Source organism: Aegilops tauschii, chromosome 6 (genome assembly GCF_002575655.3).
Source record: "Aegilops tauschii subsp. strangulata cultivar AL8/78 chromosome 6, Aet v6.0, whole genome shotgun sequence".
Classification (NCBI taxonomy): Eukaryota; Viridiplantae; Streptophyta; class Magnoliopsida; order Poales; family Poaceae; genus Aegilops; species Aegilops tauschii.
Window position 1 is genome coordinate 331,576,165 of NC_053040.3, and position 25,563 is coordinate 331,601,727.

Below are 25,563 nucleotides of genomic sequence, written 5' to 3' on the forward strand. Positions count from 1 at the left end.
TGTAACTCGTGCCGTTACTTGTCTAACCGCGCAAAGTGTTTGTTCAAAAAAACCATCCTACACTGAAATATCGGAACAACACACGGGGGTCCCACTTGTCATTAATCAAATTTGGACCTAAAACTAACAAATCTGAAAGACGAGATTCGAACTGGAAACCTGGACTACAAAGCGTAAGTCGATAGCCTGAAAAAACGAACGGTTGTTGGCTTTGTCCCATAACTTGATTTTATACAGTACTTGCGTTGAGTAGAGTAGAGGGAGTGCCTCGTCAACACGTGCATGACCGTTGTCTCACTTACTGGTGGGTCCCAGGTCTGCGATCTCGATCTCTCTTCTCTCCATCGTCTAACCTTTGCACGGGCACACACGAAGAGCGGCGCTAACTTGCCGTGGTGTTATTACAACTAAAAAAAGCTTGGAAAATAGAAGAATCGCCTAGAACAACAGACGTTGTGGCTGGTCGAGACGGAGCTAACCACATCTATCCTCCGTGCCACATTTGCATGATGAAGCTGTGTGGCTAGTGGGGTGTTTCGACCGACTGGCTGGGTCCCGAGGTTGAACCATAGGTACTACGTCTGATACGGTATATTTTTACACGCACATTTTTCCTCTGTGCCGAGACGTGGCACACCCTACCGCGCAGTTTCGGGGTCCTCCCAGGTGGTGCACGCATATATTCTTCCTGACGTGGGACGCCCTACCGCGCGTTTTCTGGGTCCTCCTCGGTCGTAGCGCCGAAGCAAGTAAATGAGTCGTCAAATCACGAAAGACCACCTTTCCCGCCGAGTACATCAGTGAAGCACGGTGGCTAGCTAGTTGGGCTAGTTCGACCGATTAGCTAGGTCGCCGCCACATTTGTTTTTTCACCCCTTTTTTTATCTACTTGCCGGCAGGTAAATTTAAATATCCACCGCGGCGTTGCTCTCGTGTTTGGGTGCGGCAGGATTTTTAATTTTTTGATTGACGGGAGCAGGCGCGACAGGATTTTTAATTTTTTGATTGACGGGAGCAGGCGCGGCAGCAATTAGTCACGATGACTCCGCCTGTAAAAACCCACTGCTCCCTGATGTGAGAAGTCATAGACTGGTGTTTTACCGTGGTGAAAACCAAAAGATCCCCCGCTCCCTCCGCCTTCCCATAGATTGCATTGCCTTTCAGCCATTTCGCCCCCTTTGCTTCCTCTCCCCATTGCTTCTACCTGGTGCCATGGCGGCGCAGCAGATCACGGAGTCCGAGGTGAGGCGCCTGACACAGGAGCTCCATGCCAAGGATGCGGAGCTCAGGGCCAAGGACGTGGAGCTCCGTGAGCTCAAGGAGGAGAGTGCCATGCTCCTCCGTTATGTGCGGGAGTTCACGGAGCTTCAAAAGCGGCAAGCGTCCACCACAAAGATGCTCAAGGTGTCGGCGGCGTTGCTGCAGAAAGCGGGAGATACGATAGGCCGTCAGGGGAGCCGGCTGGAGCGCGAGCGGGCCGATCGTGACGAGGTCCAGGATCGCCTCAGCCACTTGGTGAACCAAGTTGCCACGCACGTGTTGCGGCTGCGCGATGCCTACCGTCGTGCCAACGCGACGATGCCGGCCGTCGGGCTAAACCCGTTCGACCACCCGGTCGACTTCAATGAGCTGCGGCTTCCTGACCTGGTCTAGTTCTTCACCTATATCTCCGAGGAGCTGAGCCATCTCCGCGTGATGGTGGGGGCTGAGCTGGACAAGGAGGGGTTGCGGGCTGCCGTCTCCGTTGCCGGGCGAATCCTTTCAGGGCTCCATCACCGGAATCCATTCGTGCCATTGGACGCCGTCTTTGACGAGCTGGCTCCCGTCGACCGGGAGCGGGCTCTGCGGGCGGTTGCACCCTGCATCACCAACGTCGTGCGCCTCGAGAAGCAGAGGGACTTCGGTGGTGTTTAGGCGCCCTCTGCATGGGCATGTCCATGTCTCGGCGCAACATGACCGTTGGATCAAACTCAGACGGTGCAGATCAGTCACTGTAGCACAAAGCGTGTGGGTGTGTTTGGTTGCATTCTCATCTCAATATAGTTGTTTCCTCTTCGTGTATTTTTGTCAACCTACTAGTGTGGACTCATGCACCCTTCATGCACTCTGCCAAACACCCAAAAGTGGGTCGAGAAGGGAACTTTTGCTCCCATCCCATGCACCCTTCATACACCCTGCCTAACACTCGTGCTTCATATGGTTCATGTTTCGTGGAGTACTGTAGCACCATACTCTCCGTGCGATGTGGACCTAGTTCTGTTAACATTGATCTCACCGTTCATTCTCGACCGGACAGTCGAAAAAGCAGTACTATGTTACATATAGGAGTAGTTGACATGCGCACAACATCATTTGTTATCGTCATATCTTACTACACTAGCAACAAGATTGTGTAGTACTGACGTATGAACTACTGCACATGCCTAGTAGTAGGAGCACTGTGTATGTTCAAGTGGCTGCCGTGTTTCGCACTCTTCCGTCGTAAGAGTGGAAACACTTGCTGTAATCATTTTTTCTTCAGAAAAACAGTGGACACGCTCTACCGTGCGGATCCTCCTCCAGCCATACTAAATTACTCACTTTCGCCGACGTGTGGGACAGCCAGCACCTGGGTCCACCAGGCATGCACTAAATTACTCCGTAGTAGAGTGACGGTAGACTACCCCGATCGAACTGCCACAGTAATGCCCAATGAGCCATCAAATCACAAAACCCCCTCCTTTCCAGCAGTAAGTTGGACGGACGAAGCAACCATCATTTCACTCTTCTCTCTCAGCTTCCTCTCTTGAAGAAAACCCCCACTCGCTTCGCTTCTCCCACATCTCGTTCCTCCTTTCACTCTTCTCTCTCAGCTTCCTCTCTTGGATGGACGCCGGAGCATCGGCCGATGTGATGTTTATGGCTCTGGCCAAAACCGTCGAGGCTCATGGTACGAAGAAGTGCAAGCACCCCGCCGAGACTACCGCAGACAAGCTCAAAGCCATCGCCCTGTCCAAGCCCCCCTCTCCGGGATCCCTCATTAAGCAAGTCCAGGTAATGTCTCTTGTTGACGATCTTTCTCTCGATCTTGATCGTGTTTTTTCATCTAACACGCAGTACTAGTACTGGTAGTACAACTTTCTGGGTGATCTTGCATGTGATTTTAGTGTGCCAAATGACGGTTCTAAATTCCTCTTTTGACCAAAACATGCGAGAGGTTGACACTTATTTCTTATAGATTACTTTCAACTACTCCCTCTGTCCCAAATTTCGTGTCTTAGATTTGTCTAGATACGGATGTATCTAATACTAAAATGTGACTTGATACATCCTTATCTAGACAAATCTAAGACAAGAATTTTGGGACGGAGGGGGTACTTTATGAACATCAATGCTACCTTTTAAGAGGGTATATTTGCCTCAGTAACTTGTGTTATGGATATTGCATGTAATCCTTCTGCTCACATGCCTTTGAAGACATGTTCTAGTGTCTTTGTTCACTCATTTCTGTGCGTATATGTAGTCATATATGGAGTATAATATCGAAAATCATCTTATATTTCTGAACGGAGGTAGTAATAAATATGGTTTCTGTTTGAATTAGAACCAGGTCCGCGGTGGAGATGAAGTTCTCAAAGTCATGCCGTGTGAACTGGAAGACCTGATGATGAGTTCTACTGCTGAACTATCCAGCTGCTGTGTCCTTGTCGCCACGTGTCCTGAACTAGTGTTTTCCTGTAGCATTGTTTTCAGACGTGTTCTCGAGGCTGTACTTGACCACAACAATTTCCTGGTTGTGCCTTCGATTACGAAGGGTGTGGTTCTTGTAAAGCTTCCCAACAAATCTGATGCGGCCTGTCTTCATCATCATGTTTATGAGTGGAAAGACCACTCTGTTAGGTTCTCCAGGGTTGACAAGATGGTGATGGTGCATGTAGACATCTCACACGAAGTCCATGGCCTAGTCAGTTATGCGGGGTTCATCCCGTAGGTCGGTGGCAAGAAATAGTCAGCAGAGTTTAGTTAGTGCAACTTTGCTTGTCTGTAGTAAGTACTATTGTTCAGTACTTGATTTGTGTTTGTGAACCCTGTATTGTTGATTAGTACTGCCGCTTTTGGTGTGTGAACGGTCTATGTTAATGTCTGTCCACTCAATTCAGTCTGTATATTTTGAAGTATCCAGATCATATTTTTTGTGAGGACGGTTTATCAATTATGGTTACACTCCAATATCTGTATGCATTGCAGGGTTTATCGCACCCACCAGGATTTCCAGTCCCATGGATGTTCGGTCCATACGGTTTGTCACGACCTTTGGACTGTCCTGCTTGTGGGAGTAGGCGGGGCCCCTGCATGCCACGCGTAGTTGGACGATCAATCTTCTGTTTAGTACTTCAACATAGTGATTTCCTGGTAAGGATTCACTCGTGTCACATCAAGTAAATCTTATTGATTTACTGTCTAAATCTTATTGATTTAATGTCATGTTTTCTTTCTTTTCCTGCAATTTTACGATGCAGGTTTTGCCATGTGACATTCATCACAAAATAAACCGTTTGGTTTGCTCTACGATGGCTATTTTGTAGGTTTCGCTTCTTATGTCGTGTCAGTAACGAAGGCACTCTCCATCACTTATATTACTGGAAAAAATTGGATCAGTCGGTTGTCTGAGTACAAGCTGAATCCCTATGATGAACTGCAGTTTGGTTTAACAAAAATGCCACAATTAGTCCTTCTCGCGTTTAAAAGAAATGAAGAAAAAAACTGGATCACGGTCACGGATCCTAGTCAAGTTAGAAAGCTGATCATAGCAGACCAGACACGATCGCCGCTGTCTCGCACAGATCGAGCACCAGCAGTTGCTCTAGCACTGACAACGGCAGCATCTCAGTCTGATCCAGCTGAGGATTGGGCACCGACCGCATTAGCGGATCAGTCTGATCTACCGGAGGATTGGGCATCGACACCGGCACCTGCTCCGACACCGGCACCAGCTCTACAAGGAGCACCATCTCCGGCAGCAGCGGCGGCTTCGGCACCTGCACCAACACTTGCACTTGCATCTGCTTCGGCCCGTGCAGTTGCACCGGCAACAGACTGGGCTGCAGTTCGCACTTCATATACCAAAGTCCTTACAAAAACCGACATATCCACCTTCATGGTAAGCATTGGCCGCCCAAGTGCTTCGTTCTTTTTTCTTTCCATGTTGTTTCACATGATTCACTGTGTTGATCTAACTGTTTGGGTATGTCTTCTTGTTTGCAAACAGTGAATTCCTAGAGCAACGAGGGAGTCGTTCAACAATCCGGGCGACCGCGGCCAAGTTTCTCTTACCATGCGCAGCCTTGGTGTGAATGAACCTTCTCAATATACCGTAAGTACAACGGATGGTCGCATGATGATTGATGCTAAAGGATGGTCAAGGTTCAAATCTAAATCATATCTTGCGGTAGGGGATGATGTCAAAATTGAACTTTCTCGGCAAGGAGAGCTGGTCCAAATCAACTTTGAAATTCTTCAGTAGCAGCACGCAACTGCCGAACTGATCTATCCTCCGAGAGATTTTGATGTAATAATTTGGCATGGTGAAACAAGTGTCATGCGTGTATAAGTAGTACGACAGTATTATTTATCACATGGTATATCGTTGATAGAATTGCAACTCTGATTGCTAGTTAGGAACTGTCGTTCGATTTCATTCCAACAGCTGTCGTGCTTTATTCAATTTTGTGTATTCGCCTTGCGACAGCATCTAAAACCAGCGCCGTACCGACCGCTTGCAATATGAAAAGCGCTGAGGTAGAACACATGGGCCCCCAAACATGCAGGGTCGGCCTGCGGCCCAAAGTCTAGAACCGTGAGCCTATCTGAGTATTATATTCTCAGCTGAACCCCCATAAAAAAAGCTGAACCCCCACAATGCCCATGCGTTGCAGAGGGAGTATATTTCTCGGCAAGGTGAGCTTGTGATATAAAAGATTTGTATATTTCTTTACAAAGGGAGTATCTCTCTGTCAAAAAATATATTTATGTGTAACTAGTTACTCTTGTCTTTCTACTTCCTTTCGCTGATATGTGGGGCAACCGGCAACGGGGTCCACGTGCCATATGCACAAATTAGAGTGCACAACTTCACGGTAGACACACCCCGGTCGTAGCGCCGCAGTAATGCCCAATGAGCCGTCAAATCACAACCCCCTTTCCAGCTTTAGCAGTAAGCTGGACGGACGAAGCGGCAATATTTCACTGGGCCTGAATCCCCTTCTCCCTCGTCTGCTTGTTCAGAGAAAACCCCCTCTCGGCGATTGCATAGGGTTTTCTCATGGAGAACCAGGTATGAATTCTTCATCCATCCCCGATAAATCCAAGTCCCTTGGTCGCAGGTAATCCTAGGATGGCAGCCGCCGCCGTTGATGCATTTTTCTTCCTACTGAATCTAGTGTGTTTCATTTGCAGTGCCCAAAGTGCGAGTACCCTACAGGTTTCTGCGCCCTCGGCGAGACGCCACACTTGTTCCTTCTCATCTTAACACAGCATTTTGAAACGCGCACAGTATGTTCCTAGAATCCTCTTTTCTATCCGGGAGGGTGGGGGTTTTTTGAACATGCTGTGTTCTCATATTATTTTTCCTGCAGTGTATTATTTGCTCTGCCAGAACACATGTACTCAAGATGCTCGGCCTTGCCATAACTGAATACACTAGTTTAATGGTCACAGTGAAGATAAGCCATGGATATAAGTTCCGAGTTGGGTTCATGAACCAAGAAGATCGCTGCTTTTTTTATGGCCAAACTTGGATAAACTTTCTCAAGTGTTACAGACTGAAAGTTGGCGCACGAATGTTGATGGAAATAGCAGAACCTGGTCTCATCTTTACTGCGATCTTCCACCCCGACGTCGTTCCAATTGTTCATCCATGTTAGTTTTGTATTTGGTTCTTGCTTGTTGCCTCGATTACTTCTTAATCCACCTATTCTGTCTAACTAATCACAATTTAACTTTAGAAGTAGCAACAAATCTCTCACGAAGATGCTACTTCTAACTAATATTTTCTTATAATTGGTGGCACGTGTAGGTTTTTTCAGAGTTAAGCAGTCTGCTCGTTTGTTACTCTGTAATAACTCGGCTGTTACTAATGGCACTGAAGTTGACTGGATCGACATCCACAAGTTCCTACACTTTATTGATTGTCTTGAGGTCCTTGTGGGGCGTTTCAATGGTGGAAGGCCACGTGGGATATGTGTGCCACTGGGGCACTCGTTGAACAGGTCCAACTGTGTCGAGAAACTTATGGTACGAGCAGTTTTCTGTTATATATGTTGTTCATAAACTATTGCTTATACACAGTTTTACAGCTGTGATCTTCTTGAAATAGGAACTACCGAGTTCTATTGTTCCTATACAGATGCCTGACCATGGTCGGGTCAGACTTGCGCTTGGTCACAACATGATGTTTATGTCGACCTACTCAATTCCCCTTGGAGGTGAAAAATACTTATTCATGGGTGGTCTCAAATAATGAAGGCCCGTCCATCTTGGAGAATAGGACAGAAGATTATGTTCATGCTTTTCCATGGCTCTAAAGCGAATATCCTGTTTATTGACCATGTTGCGAGATGAAGCCGCTTTCAGAAGGTTGTGGATGCGCGGGGTGGCGCCTGGGCCTTGTCCTGGGGCTTGGCGGCCTCACCCTTGGTTAACTGTAGGCAAAGTAGCACTGTTCGAGGCGTGCTTTGTACGGTTGAACCTGTATAAGTACTCATACTGCTTTCACCTTTGGTTGTTAAGTGCCCCTGCTGGTTTCAGTTAAGGTTGTTAAGTACTCCTGCTGCTTTTACAGTCTGTCGTGTTTCTTCAGTCCTGTCTTCCTCCAGCCGCCAAAACCAAACCAGCGCCGGCGGGGCCGCCTGCTTCCGCCTCCCACGGCTGGCTGCGCCTCAGCGCACGCATCGCCGCCCCACCGTCTCCTAAATCGTTAACGCCGACGTCCTCCGCGCGCTTTGGTGCGCTCGCCACGGCGCCGCCCTCTCGCGTTGTCAACATGGTCAACAAACAACAGGAATCGGCAGAAGTACGTGGAGAGGATGACAGTAGGGGCCCACCACATCAGCGTATGGAAAAATAAAATGCTTCCTCCTAGTGTTTTCCTGACATCTGGGACCCACGAGATTGTGAGCGTATATAGTCAATAGACAAGAGAACAGCACAAGATCGGCTGACACCTGGGATGTAGCTACTCGAGCAGTATTTTTTTTGTTTGGTATTGTTGAGACGGAGCAGGGTTTGAACTGGGCTGTGGCCCGTCTAGCCCAGGCTTATATTTTATGTTCACCATGTGACCAGCCCAGCTATTTTTTCTTTGTGAAAATGAGCCCAGTTTATTTTTTCTGAAGAATACCCAATCCAGGCCTACTTATTTTTCTACGCCCTGATGGGCTGCAACTCTTTCAAGACGCCTGCAAATCTTGAAAGTAATATGAAATGGGTTGTAAATATAAAAACAGATGACAAATTGGCAATTACTTTAGAATTTCTGATTTTTTTCACATTTTCAGATTCCTATTTCACTGGGCATTAACCTAATTTAAATATATCTTCAAAGTGCTTTAAATCTGGATCGACATTTCGGTATTAAAAATAGTTTGGAACCCACAAAAATATGCGAAATTGGCCCTGGCCAACCAAAAAAATGACTGCAATAAATTGCATAAGAAGTTGCCATGAGCTATATATAAATTATTAAAAAAAAGAGGTAGTGGTCTGACTTGTGGGCCTGTTTAGTTGACGCGTATGCAAGATTTTTTTAGTTATTATATACGTCAACAAACGATTCTAGCAGACGTAACCGTTGGATGTCAATCCAACGGCCGTCGTGTTTCTTCAATCTTTGATCTTCTTGCTCCAGCCGCCAAAGCAGCGCCGGCGGGACCGCCTACTCCCGCCTCCTGTGGCCGGCTGTGCTGCCGCGCAGGCCTCAGCGCCCCTACTACTCCCACCGCTGGCCAGGGCATCCCTCTACTCACCACACCCCCTGTTATTCTGCGGTGACGGCAACCTCACACCGCAGCCGAACCGGTGAACCCTCGTACTCCTCTCCGCGCGGGCTTCCACTGCCGCGTCTTCCCCGGCTCCGTGTCGTCCCCTTCCTAGGCCTCGCCGTCGTCCACCGCCGTGGTGCTCTCGGCGCGGCGTGGTCAATGTGGTCAACGACCGACTTCCATCAGAAGAGTACTGTACGTGGAGAGGCTGACAGCTGGGTCCACGGCAGCCGCAAGGAAGTGCCTCCTTATTACGCGGAAAATAATTATTCCTCCACCTGACAGCAGGGACCCACCGGACGGGCCACCAGTATTTCGCGAAAAACGTTTCCCCCTGACTGCTGGGACCCACAGGACGGGCCACCGTATTTCGCGAAAAAAACGTTCCCCCCGCTGTCAGCTCGGACCCACCGGAAGTGCCTCCTTATTACGCACAAAAAAATGAATACCCCCTGCTAGCTGGGACCCACCTTGGTGGGAGGCTGACTTGTGGGCCTACTAAGTTGACTGGGACGGAGGCCTTTGTCAACTTTAGTCAATATATGAACGATTCTAGCTCCAGTGACCGTACGATGTCCATCCAACGGCCGTAGTGCTTCTTCAACCTGTGGTCTTCTTGCTCCAGCGGCCCAAAGCAGCGCCGGTCGTGCCGCCTGCTCCTGCCGCCCGTGGCCGGCTGTGATGCCGCGGAGGCCTCCCCGCCCCCTACTACTCCCACCGCTGGCCAGGCCATCCCTCTACGCACCCACACCCCCTGTTATTCTGCGGTGACGGCAGCCTCACACTGCAGCCGAACGAGTGAACCCTCATACTCCTCTACGCGTGGGCATCCACTGCCGCGTCTTCCCCGGCTCCGCATCGTCCCCTTCCTAGGCCTCGCTGTCGTCCACTGCCCTGGTGCTCTCGGCGCTGCGTGGTCAACGTGGTAAAGGAATGGCTTCCATCGGACGTGGACTATACGTGGAGAGGCTGACAGCTGGGTCCACGGCCGCAGCAAGGAAGTGCCTCCTTATTACGCGCAAAATAATTATTCCTCCACCTGACAGCGGGAACCCACCGGACGGGCCACCGTATTTCGTGAAAAAAACGTTTCCCCCTGACTGCTGGGACCCACCAGCTACATCTTCGCACGCAAGGAAGTGCGTTCGAAAAAAATGTTTCGCCCCTGACTGCTGGGACCCACCAGCTACATCTTCGCACGCAAGGAAGTGCGTCCGAAAAAAAACGATTCGCCCCCCTGACTGCTGGGACCCACCAGCTACATCTTCGCACGCAAGGAAGTGTGTCCAGGTAAAAAAAAGATCCCCCCTGACTGCTGGGACCCAGCAGCTACACCTTCGCACGCAAGGAAGTGCGTCCGGGCAAAAAAACAAAACGATTCGCCCCCCTGACTGCTGGGACCCACTAGCAACATCTTCGCAGGCAAGGAAGTGCCTGACCGTCGGGACCCACCTGGTCGAAGCATACGTAGCGTTGTCATTCTGGTCGCGAACGTGTACGTACATATATACTGGTCGATGTAGAGGCGCGCACGTGTCGTAGTAGAGGCGCGTACGTGTCGTAGTAGAGGCGCGCACGTAGCATGTACACGTACATACAGCGGCCAGGGTGCAAGAAAGAAAATACGGCCACGTACGTACATACGGGCAGGGTCTCGAACGCCTACTCGCGCATAAGTACGGCCAGGGCTCGTGTACATGGCTGGGTCGGAACGGAGAAACAACGTCGTCGTCGTGTTCATGGGGAGGCAACGGAATGCGTCGTGTTCATCGGGAGGCAACGGAACGCGTGGGAGGCAACCGGCTGGGTCGGAAGGGAATGCGTGGTCGTGTTCATCGGGAGGGCTTGGACGGAACAGGCGATGGAAACGAGGCCCGGCATACCGCAAAACGGAGGAAACGGCCTTGTGTTCGACCGGCCACGTTCGAAATAGGATCCTGTTCATCGGGAGGGGTCTGGCGTACCGCAAAACGGAGGAAACAGACCTCCTACGGTCGAAATGGGGGTCCTGTTGATCGGGAGGGGTGTGGCGTACTGCAAAACGGAGGAAACGGACTTGTGTTGGAGCGCTCCGGTCGAAACGGGGTCCTGTTGATCGGGAGGGGTGTGGCGTACCGCAAAACGGGACTCCACGAGATACTGTTCATCTCCACCGTCGACCTCCTCCAGCCTCCACGGGCTCCTGTTCATCCAGCCTCCACCGCGCGCTACTCCACCGGCTACTGTTCAACCACCCCTACACGGGCACCCCTCCACCATCTACTATTCATCCAGCCCTCCACACCACGGGGTCCTATTCAACCACCCCTCCACCATCTACTATTCATCCAGCCCTCCGCACCACAGGGTCCTGTTCATCCAGAGGCAACGCCACCGCTCACTGTTCATCCAACCCCCCCCCCCCCCCCCGCAACGCTCACTGTTCATCCAATCGATCAGCTTTAGTTAGCAGTAGTAGCAAAGGAACCGCTCGATCGGGTTCAGTTAACAGCCATTGATCGATCGCTCGGGTTCAGTAATGCGTAGCCTGCAGTGCAATCGCTCGGGTTCAGTTAGAGCCCAATGCCTCGCTCGGGTTCAGTTAGAGCCAACGCCTCGCACACACACGCGTACGTGTACGAGAGAAGCGCGCATCGCTCGGCCGCCGACCTCCCACCGTAACCGGGAACTCCCCGAAAATTTCCTCCCCCTTGCTTCTACCATGGTTTTTTCCGTCATGGACGGCCCAAAGAATGTCCTGCAGCTGCGTCTCCGGCCCGCCCAGGACGAAAAGACCATTTTCTGTCTTGATTTTTTGTCATAGAAGTAGGAGCCCACCACATCTATGATGATACCGGGTTTTGTCAAAATTATCGTCATAGAAGTGTCATATGTATGACAGAAATTTTTTTCGTTCGGCCCAAAATGTCATGGATGTGTCTTTTTTTTTGTAGTGATGCGAACCAACCTGATGACTAACTACCTTATATGTGTTGCAGGGAAACAATGGGAAGCAGTGAGGTTTACAAGATGGTACTAACTATTATACCTTGCCTTTTTGTATTCCTTTGCCCCATTTCCAATATAGAGAAGATATTTATGCACATCCTTGTTTTCAGGCTTCACTAATGATTACCTCTCAAACCACCTCTATGGTCAGGAGGCGAGGAAAGTTTTCACACAACACCCACGGTTCAATACTGAAGTGTTCCTGAAGAGGTCGAAGGATGGACAGTCAATCATCCACAGGCACGGGCCTAAAGTTGCAAAGACCTTCAACATGAATGAAGGCTCAATATTCGCCTTCCGCTTCAGCAGTTTTCCAGATGAGATGCATCTCTCTATGTACCATCTATGATGCTAATTTCGAAAGGTTCTAGATGTTGCGTGTGAAACTTGCTGCTGGTGCAGTTGTGTAATGGGGTAGCTGAGTGCTGAAGCTATATCATGTTGTACTCCGATGTATTTCAATTATGAAATCCTGCTTCCTTAATATTGAAATGGAATATATTATGTGCTTAATATGAATGTTAATTAGATTAGTAAATGGATTATTAATAATAGGCCAATTAGCCCGCTAATTGGCCAATTAGCTTGCTAATTGGGTTTTCCTATTGCGAACGGTTAATGAGAAAACACCGTGGGCGATGACCTAAGGCAACGCACACAGTTTGTAGGAATAAACCGTGTTGGATCAATGAACAATCACACACGACATTCTCTTCGAAACTGTTTGCGTTACGCCACCTTGCGCAAACGTTTTCCTTGTAGTGACTGTGTGGGATGTATATACGAACGGATACGTTTAGTGGTGACTGACTTTGTGGGATGTACTTACGACCAGAAATGATTTTGCCTGTATAATTGTATTTTTTTAGCACTGATGTACGTATTTCTGTATTTGAGAGCTCGCCGGTCGCACACGACCTCATTTTGCCGAGCGTGTGTGCCAGGAGGGCATATCCCCAACGGTTTCTGGGTCGTGTGGGAAGGACCCCCCTATCGCCTGGACTCACTTGGCGATGGTTCCAAATGCCATCGGGGAAAGGGTAAAAAACCGTTTGTTTAGGACCGACGTGTACCAGTGAATGTCAACAATAATATTTCATGATAACTTACATCCAATTGGATATATATATATATATATATATATATATATATATATATATATATATATATATATATATATATATCAGGATCTTTCCAACACAATGTGCTTGCCAAAGGATAAAGTGTAAAAAGGAAAGGTGAAGATCACCGCGACTCTTGCATAAGACATAAGACAAAAATAAAAGATAGGCCCTTCGCAGAGGGAAGCAGAGGTTGTCATGTGCTTTTATGGTTGGATGCAAAAAATCTTAATGCGAAAGAATGTCACTTTATATTGCCACTTGTGATATGAACCTTTATTATGCAGTCCATCGCTTTTATTTCTTCCATATCACAAGATCGTATAAAGCTTATTTTCTCCACACTAATAGATCATACATATTTAGAGAGCAATTTTTATTGCTTGCAACAATGACAACTTACTTGAAGGATCTTACTCAATCCATAGGTAGATATGGTGGACTCTCATGGCAAAATTGGGTTTAAGGATATTGGGAAGCACAAGTAGTATCTCTACTTGGTGCAAAGAATTTGACTAGCATGAGGGGGAAAGGCAAGCTCAACATGTTGGATGATCCATGACAATATACTTTATTTTGAATATAAGAAAACATAACCCATTACGTTGTCTTCCTTGCCCAACATCAACTTTTTAGCACGTCATATTTTAATGAGTGCTCACAATCATAAAAGATGTCCAAGATAGTATATTTATATGTGAAAACCTCTCTTTCTCTATTACTTCCTATTAATTGCAACGATGACCAAAACTATGTTTGTCAACTCTCAACAAATTTTATTCATCATACTCTTTATATGTGAAGTCATTACTCTCCATAAGATCAATATGATCTCTTTATTTCTTTTTATTCTTTCTTTTTCTTTTAATCCCTCAAGATCATAGCAAGATAATCAAGCCCTCAACTCAAAACCAATCTTTATTATATATAGCTCACGGACTCGATTACATCGAGGAATCATAAAGCAACACTCAGAACTAAATCGTACTAAAAACTTTATTCTACTAGATCAAGATATTACCAAAAGGATCGAACTAAGAAAAATGGTAAAGATAGGAGTATGATGGTGATACGATACCGGGGCACCTCCCCCAAGCTTGGCAGTTGCCAAGGGGAGTGCCCATACCCATGTGATTATGTTTCTTTCTTCGGAGGTGGTGATGTGATATTCTTGGCGATGATGCCTTCTTGGCGATGATGCCTCTCAGGATATGATTCTCTTCCTCGAGCTTGTTGACTTTCTGCTTGAGATCCATTATTTCCTTACCGAGCTTACCCGTGACGGTTAAAGCTCCTTGCACCCATGGATGCTGCATAGCTGCGGGAGAACAAGTAACACTCTTCTTCATATTTTCATAAGAAAGAAATCTAGCATTGGGAGGGATAACCGAGTTTGGAATTGCTGAGCTCTGAAGCTCCTCCATCGCGTCTATCCTTTTCAAATCAGCCTCCATCTCCTCCTCAGTTGATGGCCCAAAGTGATAGGCATCGCTGTTTGCTCCTGAACCCGGTGTCGGATGAGATACCCGACTCTCCCCGACTGACTCTTGAGAGGACATCTTACTCTAATCTGCAGCAAAAACAACTCAAAACAAAAACAGAGGATATTTGCGTGGTATGGTGGTCAAAACCTTCGGGAGATTATATAATGATTTTTTACCGACCAAAAGACGTATCTTGCAAGAAAACGGAGTCCGGAGAGCACACGAGGTGCCCATGAGGCAGGGGGCGCGCCCTCCACCCTCGTGGATGCCTTGTGTCCTTCCCGGACTACTTCTTATTTTCCTATTTTCTTAAATATTCCGAAACGGAGTGTCGGTGTGGAACGATACCTATGGGATCACAAGAATCCCTACTACGGTTGCCGGGGTGCAGGGTTGCGAGAAGAGCAGTGCTAGTAGACAGCACAAGAATCGTTTAGCCAGGTTCGGGCCGCGAGGATGCGTAAAACCCTAGTCCTGCTTTGGTGGGTGTATTTCAGAGAGTTCTTGAGCTCTCGAACTAGCTGTGGTCAATGCGTGGTTCGAAAGAGCCGAATCCTTCTCTAGTATGCCATGGGCCTCCTTTTATAGTCGGAAGGGGCTGCCACAGTGGCACACAGGAGGTGGAAAGGCGTATAGTGCCCTGAGCTTATCGCTCGTATTACAGGACAAGACGCATTTAATGTGTAGCTTAGGTGTCCCCTTGCTTTATTGGGGATGGGGGCGAGGCCCGTCCCGTCCGTCGCTGCTCCTCCTTGCTTTGACACGCGCCCTGGCCAGTGAGGTGTGTGGTGCCATGTAGGCAGGCAGGCAGCTGAGGTGGCGCAGTGGCGGAGCCTTCACGAAGATCTGCATGCCGCCACGCAGGCGCTCGATGAGTTGGCCTGGGAGCTGCATGTCGCCACGCAGGTGCCTGCCCGGCTGGTTGGGCTGGCAGCTGCATGTGAACGGCGGTGGAAGCTTGGTTGGCGTGGGCCTGGCGGTGGCCCTGCTGGCGTCCTTGGTGAGGGCCTTGCCGGGTGGCCCGGCAAGGGTCTTGCCGTGGCGCGCTGTTGTCCCCGGCAAGGACCTTGCCGGGGGTCTGGTGGCTTCCCTCGGCAAGGATCTTGCCGAGGATCGTCGTCTTCTAATCCTCATCTGATCTTGAATATCTCTTCACAAAGATCTGCATGCCACCACAGAGGTGCCTTCCTGAGCCCTGGCCCCACGTGGATGATGGCGTTGGGGACCGGGGGCTCAAGGATGGCTCGCTCTGTTGGTGTGGGGCGAGCTGTCCCGGCAAGGGTCTTGCCGGGGGAACCTGCTTCGTCCCTCTGCTCTTTGTGGTCTTGGCCTTGGCATTGCTCTGATTGTCTTGGGCTTCGGTCTTACCTTGGCTCACCTCCCCTGCCCTGTTTGGCGCGACCGTAGGCGCGGCTCCGACTACCCGTGCACAGGTATAGGGGTACAAAAACGCACCCCTCTTTTTGTACACCGACACGGAGAAAAATTGCTATTAGAACTGTTTTGGAGTCGGTTTACTTACCGTACCACATACCTATTCCTTTTCGGAGTCTGAAACATTCTGGAAAGTGTCCCTTATGTACTCCTCTGGGGTTACGGTTTCAATAACATTAGTTTCAACATTTATGGGATTACCTGAGATATAATGTTTGATTCTTTGACCGTTCACCACCTTTGGATTTGTGCCTTCGAAGTTGTTGATTTTTATGGCACCGGAATGATAGACCTCCTCGATAACGTAAGGGCCTTCCCATTTGGAGAGGAGTTTTCCTGCAAAAAATCTTAAACGAGAATTGTATAGCAAAACATAATCACCTACATTAAACACACGCTTTTGTATCCTTCTGTCATGCCATCTTTTAACTTTTTTTTAAACAGTTTAGCATTCTCATAGGCTTGGGTTCTCCACTCATCAAGTGAGCTAATGTCAAATAGTCTCTTCTCACCTGCAAGTTTAAAATCATAATTGAGCTCTTTAATGGCCCAATATGCCTTATGTTCTAGTTCGAGAGGTAAGTGAAATGCTTTTCCATAAACCATTTTATACGGAGACATACCCATAGGATTTTTATATGCAATTCTATAGGCCCATAATGCATCATCAAGTTTCTTGGACCAATTCTTTCTAGATCTATTAACAGTCTTTTGCAAAATTAATTTGATCTCTCTATTACTCAATTCTACTTGACCACTAGACTGTGGGTGGTATGGAGATGCAATTCTATGATTAACATCATACTTAGCAAGAATTTTACGAAAAGCAGCATGAATAAAATGTGAACCACCATCAGTCATTAAGTATCTAGGGACTCCAAACCTCGAAAAAATAACTTCTTTAAGCATCTTAATAGAGGTGTTATGATCAGCACTACTAGTTGGAATAGCTTCTACCCACTTAGTAACGTAATCAACAGCAACTAAAATATGTGTATACCCATTAGAGGAAGGGAACAATCCCATATAATCAAAGCCCCAAACATCAAATGGTTCAATAACAAGTGAATAATTCATAGGCATTTCTTGACGTCTACTAATATTACCAATTCTTTGACATTCATCACAAGACAGGACAAACTTGCGGGCATCTTTGAAGAGAGTAGGCCAGTAAAAACCGGATTGCAAATACCTTATGCGCAGTTCTATCTCCAGCGTGGTGTCCTCCATAAGCCACAGAGTGACACTTGCGCATGATCTATTCCTGTTTATGCTCAGGTACACAACGTCTAATAACACCATCTACTCCTTCTTTATAAAGATGTGGGTCATCCCAGAAGTAATGTCTTAAATCATAGAAAACCTTTTTCTTTTGCTGGTATGTGAAACTAGGTGGTATAAATTTAGCAACAATGTAATTAGCATAATCAGCATACCATGGAGTAGTACGAGAAGCATTTATGACAGCTAATTGTTCATCAGGGAAGCTATCATCAATAGGTAGTGGGTCATCAAGAACATTCTCGAACCTAGACAAGTTGTCTGCAACGGGGTTCTCACCTCCCTTTCTATCAATAATATGCAAATCAAATTCTTGTAAGAAAGAGAACCCATCTGATAAGTCTAGGTTTAGCATCTTTCTTTTCCATAAGATATTTAATAGCAGCATGATCAGTGTGAACAGTTACTTCAGAATCAACAATATAAGGTCTGAACTTATCACAAGCAAATACAACTGCTAAAAATTCCTTTTCAGTAGTAGCATAATTTCTCTGGGCACTGTCTAGAGTTTTACAAGCATATTGGATAACATTTAATTTCTTATCAACTCTTTGTCCTAGAACAGCACCTACAGCATAATCACTAGCATCACACATAATTTCAAAGGGTAAATTCCAATCAGGTGGCTGAACAATAGGTGCAGAAATCAAAGCTTTCTTAAGTATTTCAAATGCTTCTACACAATCATCATCAAAGATAAAAGGAACATCCTTTTTCAAGAGATTAGTCAGAGGCCTAGAAATTTTTGAGAAGTCTTTAATGAACCTCCTATAAAAACCGCCATGACCAAGGAAACTTCCTATACCTTTAATGTCCTTGGGACACGACATCTTTTCAATAGCATCAACTTTAGCTTTATCAACTTCAATACCTCTTTCAGAAATTTTATGCCCCATGACAATACCTTCGTTAACCATAAAGTGGCACTTCTCCCAATTCAAGACAAGATTAGTTTCTTCACATCTCTGCAAAACTCGATCAAGGTTGCTTAAGCAATCATCAAAAGAAGTTCTATACACGGAGAAATCGTCCATGAAAACCTCAACAATCTTTTCACAAAAGTCAGAGAATATAGTAGTCATACATCTTTGGAAGGTAGCAGGTGCATTGCATAAACCAAAAGGCATACGTCTATAAGCAAAGGTACCGAAAGGGCAAGTAAAAGTAGTCTTTTCTTGATCCTCTTTTGACACAGGTATTTGAAAGAAACCAGAATAACCGTCTAGAAAGCAAAAATATGTATGTTTGGATAATCTTTCTAGCATTTGATCAATAAAAGGTAAAGGGTAATGATCCTTTTTAGTAGCTTTATTTAATTTACAAAAATCAATTACCATTCTATAACCGGTAACAATTCTTTGTGGGATCAATTCATCTTTATCATTAGGGACAACAGTAATACCTCCCTTCTTAGGGACACAATGGACAGGACTTACCCACTAACTATCAGCAACGGGATAAATTATACCTGCCTCCATAAGCTTTAGTATTTCTTTTCTTACCACTTCTTTCATCTTAGGATTTAACCGTCGTTGGTGATGAACAACCGGTTTAGCGTCTTTCTCCAATTTTATTTTGTGCTGGCATAGAGTGGGACTAATGCCCTTAAGATCATCGAGAGTATATCCAATAGCAGCGTGGTGCTTCTTCAGATTTTTCAATAATTTCTCTTCTTCCTGCTCTGAAAGGTTAGCACTAATAATAACAGGATATATCAAGATAAGCATATTTAAGAGTATCGGCTAATGGTTTAAGCTCAAACATGGGATCACCCTTGGGTGGAGGAGGATCCCCTAGAATTTCAACAGGCAAGCTATGTTTCAAAATAGGTCCCTGTTTAAAGAATACTTCATCTAATTCTCTTCTTTCATTCATGAACATATCATTTTCATGGTCTAGCAAATATTGTTCTAAAGGATCATCAGGAGGCACGGCAATAGAAGCAAGACCAATAATTTCATCTTTACTAGGCAATTCTTTATCATGGGGTTGTCTACGGAATTTAGCAAAATTAAAATCATGAGACATATCCCCTAAACCAATAGTAACAACATCCTTTTTGCAATCTATCTTAGCATTAACAGTATTCAAGAAGGGTCTACCAAATATAATGGGGCAAAAGTCATCTTGTGGGGAACCAAGAACAAGAAAATCAGTAGGATATTTAACTTTCCCACACAAGACTTCAACATCTCTAACAATCCCAACTGGTGAATAGTATCTCTATTTGCAAGCTTAATAGTAACATCAATATCTTCCATCTTAGCAGGTGCAATATCATGAATAATTTCTTCGTATAAAGAATGAGGTATTGCACTCGCACTAGCACCCATATCACATAAGCCATGATAGCAATGATCTCCTATTTTAACAGAAATAACATGCATGCCTACAACAGGTTTATGTTTATTTTTAGTATCGGGTCTAGCAATTCTAGTAGCTTCATCACAGAAGTAAATAACATGCCCATCAATATTATTGGCTAAGAGATCTTTAACCATAGCAATACTAGGTTCAACTTTAATTTGCTCAGAGGGTTTGGGTGTTCTAATATTACTTTTGTTGACCACTCTTGAAGCTTTAGCATGATCCTTTATTCTAACAGGGAAAGGTGGTTTCTCAACATAAGCAGTAGGAACAATAGGATCAACATTATAGGTGATACTCTTTTCTTCAACTTTAATAGGTTCAACTACTTTTACTCCAATGGGAGGACGATATTTAAACCACTTCTCCTTAGGGAGATCAACATGAGTAGCAAATGATTCACAGAAAGAAGCTACTATCTCAGAGTCAAGTCCATATTTAGTGCTAAATTCACGGAAAACATCGGTATCCATAAAATATTGAACACAATCAAACTTAGGTGTTATACCTCACTCCTTACCATCGTCGAGTTCCCAATCTTCAGAGTTGCGTTTAATTATTTCCAATAAATCCCATTTGCATTCAATAGTCTTCATCATAAAAGAACCAGTACAAGACGTATCGAGCATGGAGCGATTATTGAGAGAAAGCCGAGCATAAAAAATTTGAATAATAATTTCTCTTGAGAGCTCATGATTGGGGCATGAATATAACATTGATTTAAGCCTCCCCCAAGCTTGAGCGATGCTTTCTCCTTCGCGAGGCCAAAAATTATATATATAATTACGATCACGATGAACCTGATGCATAGGATAAAACTTTTGATGAAATTCCAATTTCAATCGGTTGTAGTTCCATGATACAATATCATCGCATAGCCTAAACCATGTCAATGCCTTTCCCTTCAAAGATAAAGGGAAGACCTTCTTATTGATAACATCCTCGGGCATACCTGCAAGCTTAAATAATCCACAAACTTCATCCACATATATTAGGTGCAAATCGGGATGCAATGTTCCATCTCCTGTAAAAGGATTAGCTAGCAGTTTCTCTATCATACCCAAAGGAATTTCAAAGTAAATATTTTCAGTAGGTTGAGGAGCAACTCTTTGCTCTACTGGTCAGGGTGAAGATACCCCGAACAAGCCCCTCAAAGGATTATTTTCCATAGTAACAAGTGACAGTAGATTTCAACACACTATATAAATTTTTCCTTACCAAATTCCACCTACTAAAGGCACTTCACTCCCCGGCAACAGCGCCAGAAAAGAGTCTTGATGACCCACAAGTATAGGGGATCTATCGTAGTCCTTTCGAGAAGTAAGAGTGTCGAACCCAACGAGGAGCAGAAGGAAATGACAAGCGGTTTTCAGTAAGGTATTCTCTGCAAGCATTGAAATTATCGGTAACAGATAGTTTTGTGATAAGGTAATTTGTAACGGGTAACAAGTAACAAAAGTAAACAAGGTGGCCCAATCCTTTTTGTAGCAAAGGACAAGCCTGGACGAACTCTTATGTAAAGGAAAACGCTCCCGAGGACACATGGGAATTATCATCAAGCTAGTTTACATCATGCTCATATGATTCGCGTTGTTACTTTGATAATTTGATATGTGGGTGGACCGGTGCTTGGGTACTGCCCTTTCTTGGACAAGCATCCCACTTATGATTAACCCCTCTTGCAAGCATCCGCAACTACAAAAGAAGTATTAAGGTAAACCTAACCATAGCATGAAACATGTAGATCCAAATCAGCCCCTTACGAAGCAACGCATAAACTAGGGTTTAAGCTTTTGTCATTCTAGCAACCCATCATCTACTTATTACTTCCCAATGCCTTCCCCTAGGCCCAAATAATGGTGAAGTGTCATGTAGTCGACGTTCACATAACACCACTAGAGGAAAGACAACACACATCTCATCAAAATATCGAACGAATACCAAATTCACTACAAAAAAATACACTTCCGTGATGATACGTGTTTGTCACAGTAGGTCGCGTTTTTTGTCATGCATGTACATCCATGACAAATTTATGACAGAATCAAGATAGTCATACCTGTGTTGTCGTAGAAGTGTTCCATGACATTACCAAAATTATCATCACGGAAGTGTCCACTTCCATGACGATAAATCGCGCGTCACAAAAGTGCTTTCGTCAAGGGTGACCGACACGTGGCATCCACCGTAACGGAACGCCGTTAAGCTATCGGGTCGGGTTTTGGATCCGATAACCCGTTAATAGCCCCGACCTATGGGGATTTTCCACGTGTAAAATCATCATTGGCTAGAGGAAACATGTGTCGGCTCATCGTTGGGACAGATGTCATCCACTCACTGGACAGAAGGCGCCTATGATACGTGGACACGTGGCACGGCCCAACAGTGGCCCATTCCTGTGAAAAGGCCGACCCATTTGACTTGGTCAAAAGCTGGCGGGCCGGCCCATGGAAAGCCTGTTAACGGCCTGTTCGCATATAGCCCATTTATAGCCCTCTAACCCAAGGCCCATTACGCCCTATCCGAATTAGGCCCAGTAGCGTCATATGGGCCATCCAATATGATTCCAGCCCATTTTCACTTCTGGCCCATGTATAGCCCATGACGTCTTTCGGCCCATATGAGGCCCTTTGTAACTCTTGGCCCATTAGCGGCCCGTGCTGAAACTGGCCCGTAATGAACAGTGTATTACTTTACACCCATTAACGGCCCGTGGTGAAATTGGCCCGTAATGAACAGTGTATCACTTTATACCCATTAACGGCCCGTTATTCCGTTGGGCCGTTTCCAGCCCAAGTTAACTTTCGGCCTTCTGAGGGCCCATTTATTCTTGGGCTCAGTTGCAGCATTCGGTTACTTGCGGCCCGTTACTGTCATTTTCTGCTTGTGGGCCAAATTCAGCCCGTCGTTACAGTCGGCCCGTTTGTGGACCGTTAGTCTGTTGGGCCATTTTCATAGCATCACCAAATTCGCCCTATTAACGATGGCCCGTTATGGTCGGCCCATGAACGGACGATTCCAACTCTAGCCCATTTACGGCCATAATGCGGTCTGTTTGGCCCATGTTTGGCCAATCGATCATACGGCCCGTATAAGGCCCATTGATGATACGGCCCGTAGAAGGCCCATTGTTTCTACGGCCCGTAGAAGGCCCATTGTTTCTACGGCCCGTAGAAGGCCCACTGTTTCTATAGCCAGTAGGAGGCCCAGTGTCACTACAGTAAATATTAGCCCATGGTTATTGTGGCCTAGTTTTAAAAAATAGGTTATTGCAGCCACTAGCTAACCGCGGAAAAAGAACTGCAATGACTACAAGCAAACAAATAAACAAGACAACAAGGAAATAAATAAGCAAGCAACTAACGCTAGGCTATCACGGCTATTACACATATTACATCCACTGGGCATCAAAGTTCGCCACCAGTGCAAATATAGGGAACAAAGCAGCATATCATATACATTGGTTGTCAAAGTTGGCGACCAGCGCAAATAAACGCCGCAGCAAAACAAATCCAGAACTGAAACCACTTCAGAAGATCTCAAGAAACAATATCCTGGGTACCCATAATGCTGGCAAGATGCTTAGCAAGCTTATTAACTTTCTCTTGTTTGACGCTTAAATCCTCCAGCGCTTGCTGTTGCACCAGAAAATATGCATCTGAATTCTGCAGGGACTTCCTCAGTCCTTCAGCTTCCTATCGCAGCACATCTGATCGATGTCTTTCAACCTGAAGTTGAGACTCAAGAAGACGAACTGATTCAGGCAGCGAGTTCGAAGAGCTTGTGCCAGCAGTAGTGGCCAGTAACTCGAACACTACATCAAGACAGGACTTTTGGGTTCCCTCACTGTCGTCAAGATAGTTTTTATCAGCTTTCTTGGAGACCAACAAGGATGTCTCACTATCTTGAACCTTATCTGCATTACTTCCTTTACCATTGGATAACGCGGTACTGTTCTCCAATATTTTGTCCGCATTCTAAAAGAGAAACAAGCAGACACATCACATGTTTACCATGTTGTATATGAAACTCATTTTGGTAAATGAGTTCAGTAGTAAAGTGGACAGGATAACAGCATGAAACAAACATATATCTATGTACCATGGTCACTTTATGGTCTATATCATTCTAGTTTTTGTTGCCAAATCAAGATAGAGACACAGTTCAAATAATATTTGTTCAAGACAAAGCAGAATAGACAGAATATAAGTGTGGGTAACTATAGAGGAATAACAACACTTGTAATGTGCATGACATGAGAACATAACTGTTTATTCAATTGAAACTGAAATCAACATAGAGCAGGTTACAACAGCAAACCAGTTAAAGAAACGGGTTTAAAACATACCTGTTGCGCCATTGGAGTTTCAATTCCATCCTTCAAATTTGAAAATAGTTGGTATGAGTAAATACAATAATGCAAGAGCAAAGGAGTATGAACCATAGCTACAGAACCTGACCTGAGAACAAATCTTCTTCTCCTATAAGCGTTGAGTTCGGATTCGGAGTGGTGGTCCTCATGCTTTGGGCACTGCAGTCCCCTTACTAACTGCTCGTGTTTGGGTGCTCTGTGGTGGAGATGGTGCTATGTCAACTGGAACTGGGTTACTATCTGCCGGGGTTGGGGTTAGAAGGGGTGTAGCTGGTTCTCTATCCAACCGGGTAGGGGTACAATCTGCGAGAGTCTGGGTTATGTGTGGTGGATCTGGTCCTTGGGCAAGTACAACCGTGGTTCTATCTGCATCAACTGGTAGCACTATCTTTTCTGAAGACCGTGTTGTTACTCCCTTAGATACTGCCATCACGCTCTCCAATTCAAATGGCTGATAAACAAGAAAAGTAATTGAAAGTATAGACATTGTATGATAGACAGGTGCAATGGATAGTGGGGAATAAAAGAGGGCATGAAATAATTCATATTTATGTTGTCTAACCAAACAGGATAGCATGACACAATTTCACATATATGATAGCTAACTAAACAGGATAGCATGACACAATTTCACATTATGATGGCTAACTAAAAAAGATGGAAAGACCTAGTTCAAAATATGAGACTATGTAAACAGGATGACATGACATAACTATATAATGTGTTTATTAAATAGGTTGGCATGCCATAATTCACATACATTCACGGATAGAATGCCATAATTCAAAATATGATGACTGTAAACACTAAACAGGATGAGATGATATAACTATATGATGTCTTTATTAAATGGGTTGCCATGCCATAATTCAGATAGATGATGTGTATGTACTATGTAAACATGATGGCATGATATAATTCAAATATATGATTTATATAGTAAGCAAGTAAGCAGATGGCAATCCATATATGATGTAAAAACTAAGCAATGCAAGACAACATGCATGACATGGGTAATATAACCCTGCCAAGTTTGAGCATAGACCTCAGGGGGGAAATAGGACTGGTCATCAGTCTCTGAATCCTCCTCTGAGGAGCTCTCTGTAACCAGCAAGATGTCTGCTTCAGCAGGTAGCATTGTCTGCTCTGAATACCTTGTTTTCACTCCAGATACTTCCATCCCCGCTTCAAATGGCTGATGCACAGGAAGAGTAGTTGAATATACAAATGTTGTCGACAAATGGAACACGTAATAAAAAAAATGATAGCATGATATAATTCACATACATGATGATTGGCTAAACAGCATGGCATTGCATAATTCACATATATAATGCCTTTGCAACAAGATAGCATTGTATAATTCACATATATAATGTCTTGCAACAAGATGGCAATGCATAATTCACATATATGGTAATTAGACACTGAACAGGTGGCATTCACACAAAGCATGTCTAAACTAATCAAATGACATAGCAATGCGAGACACCATACGC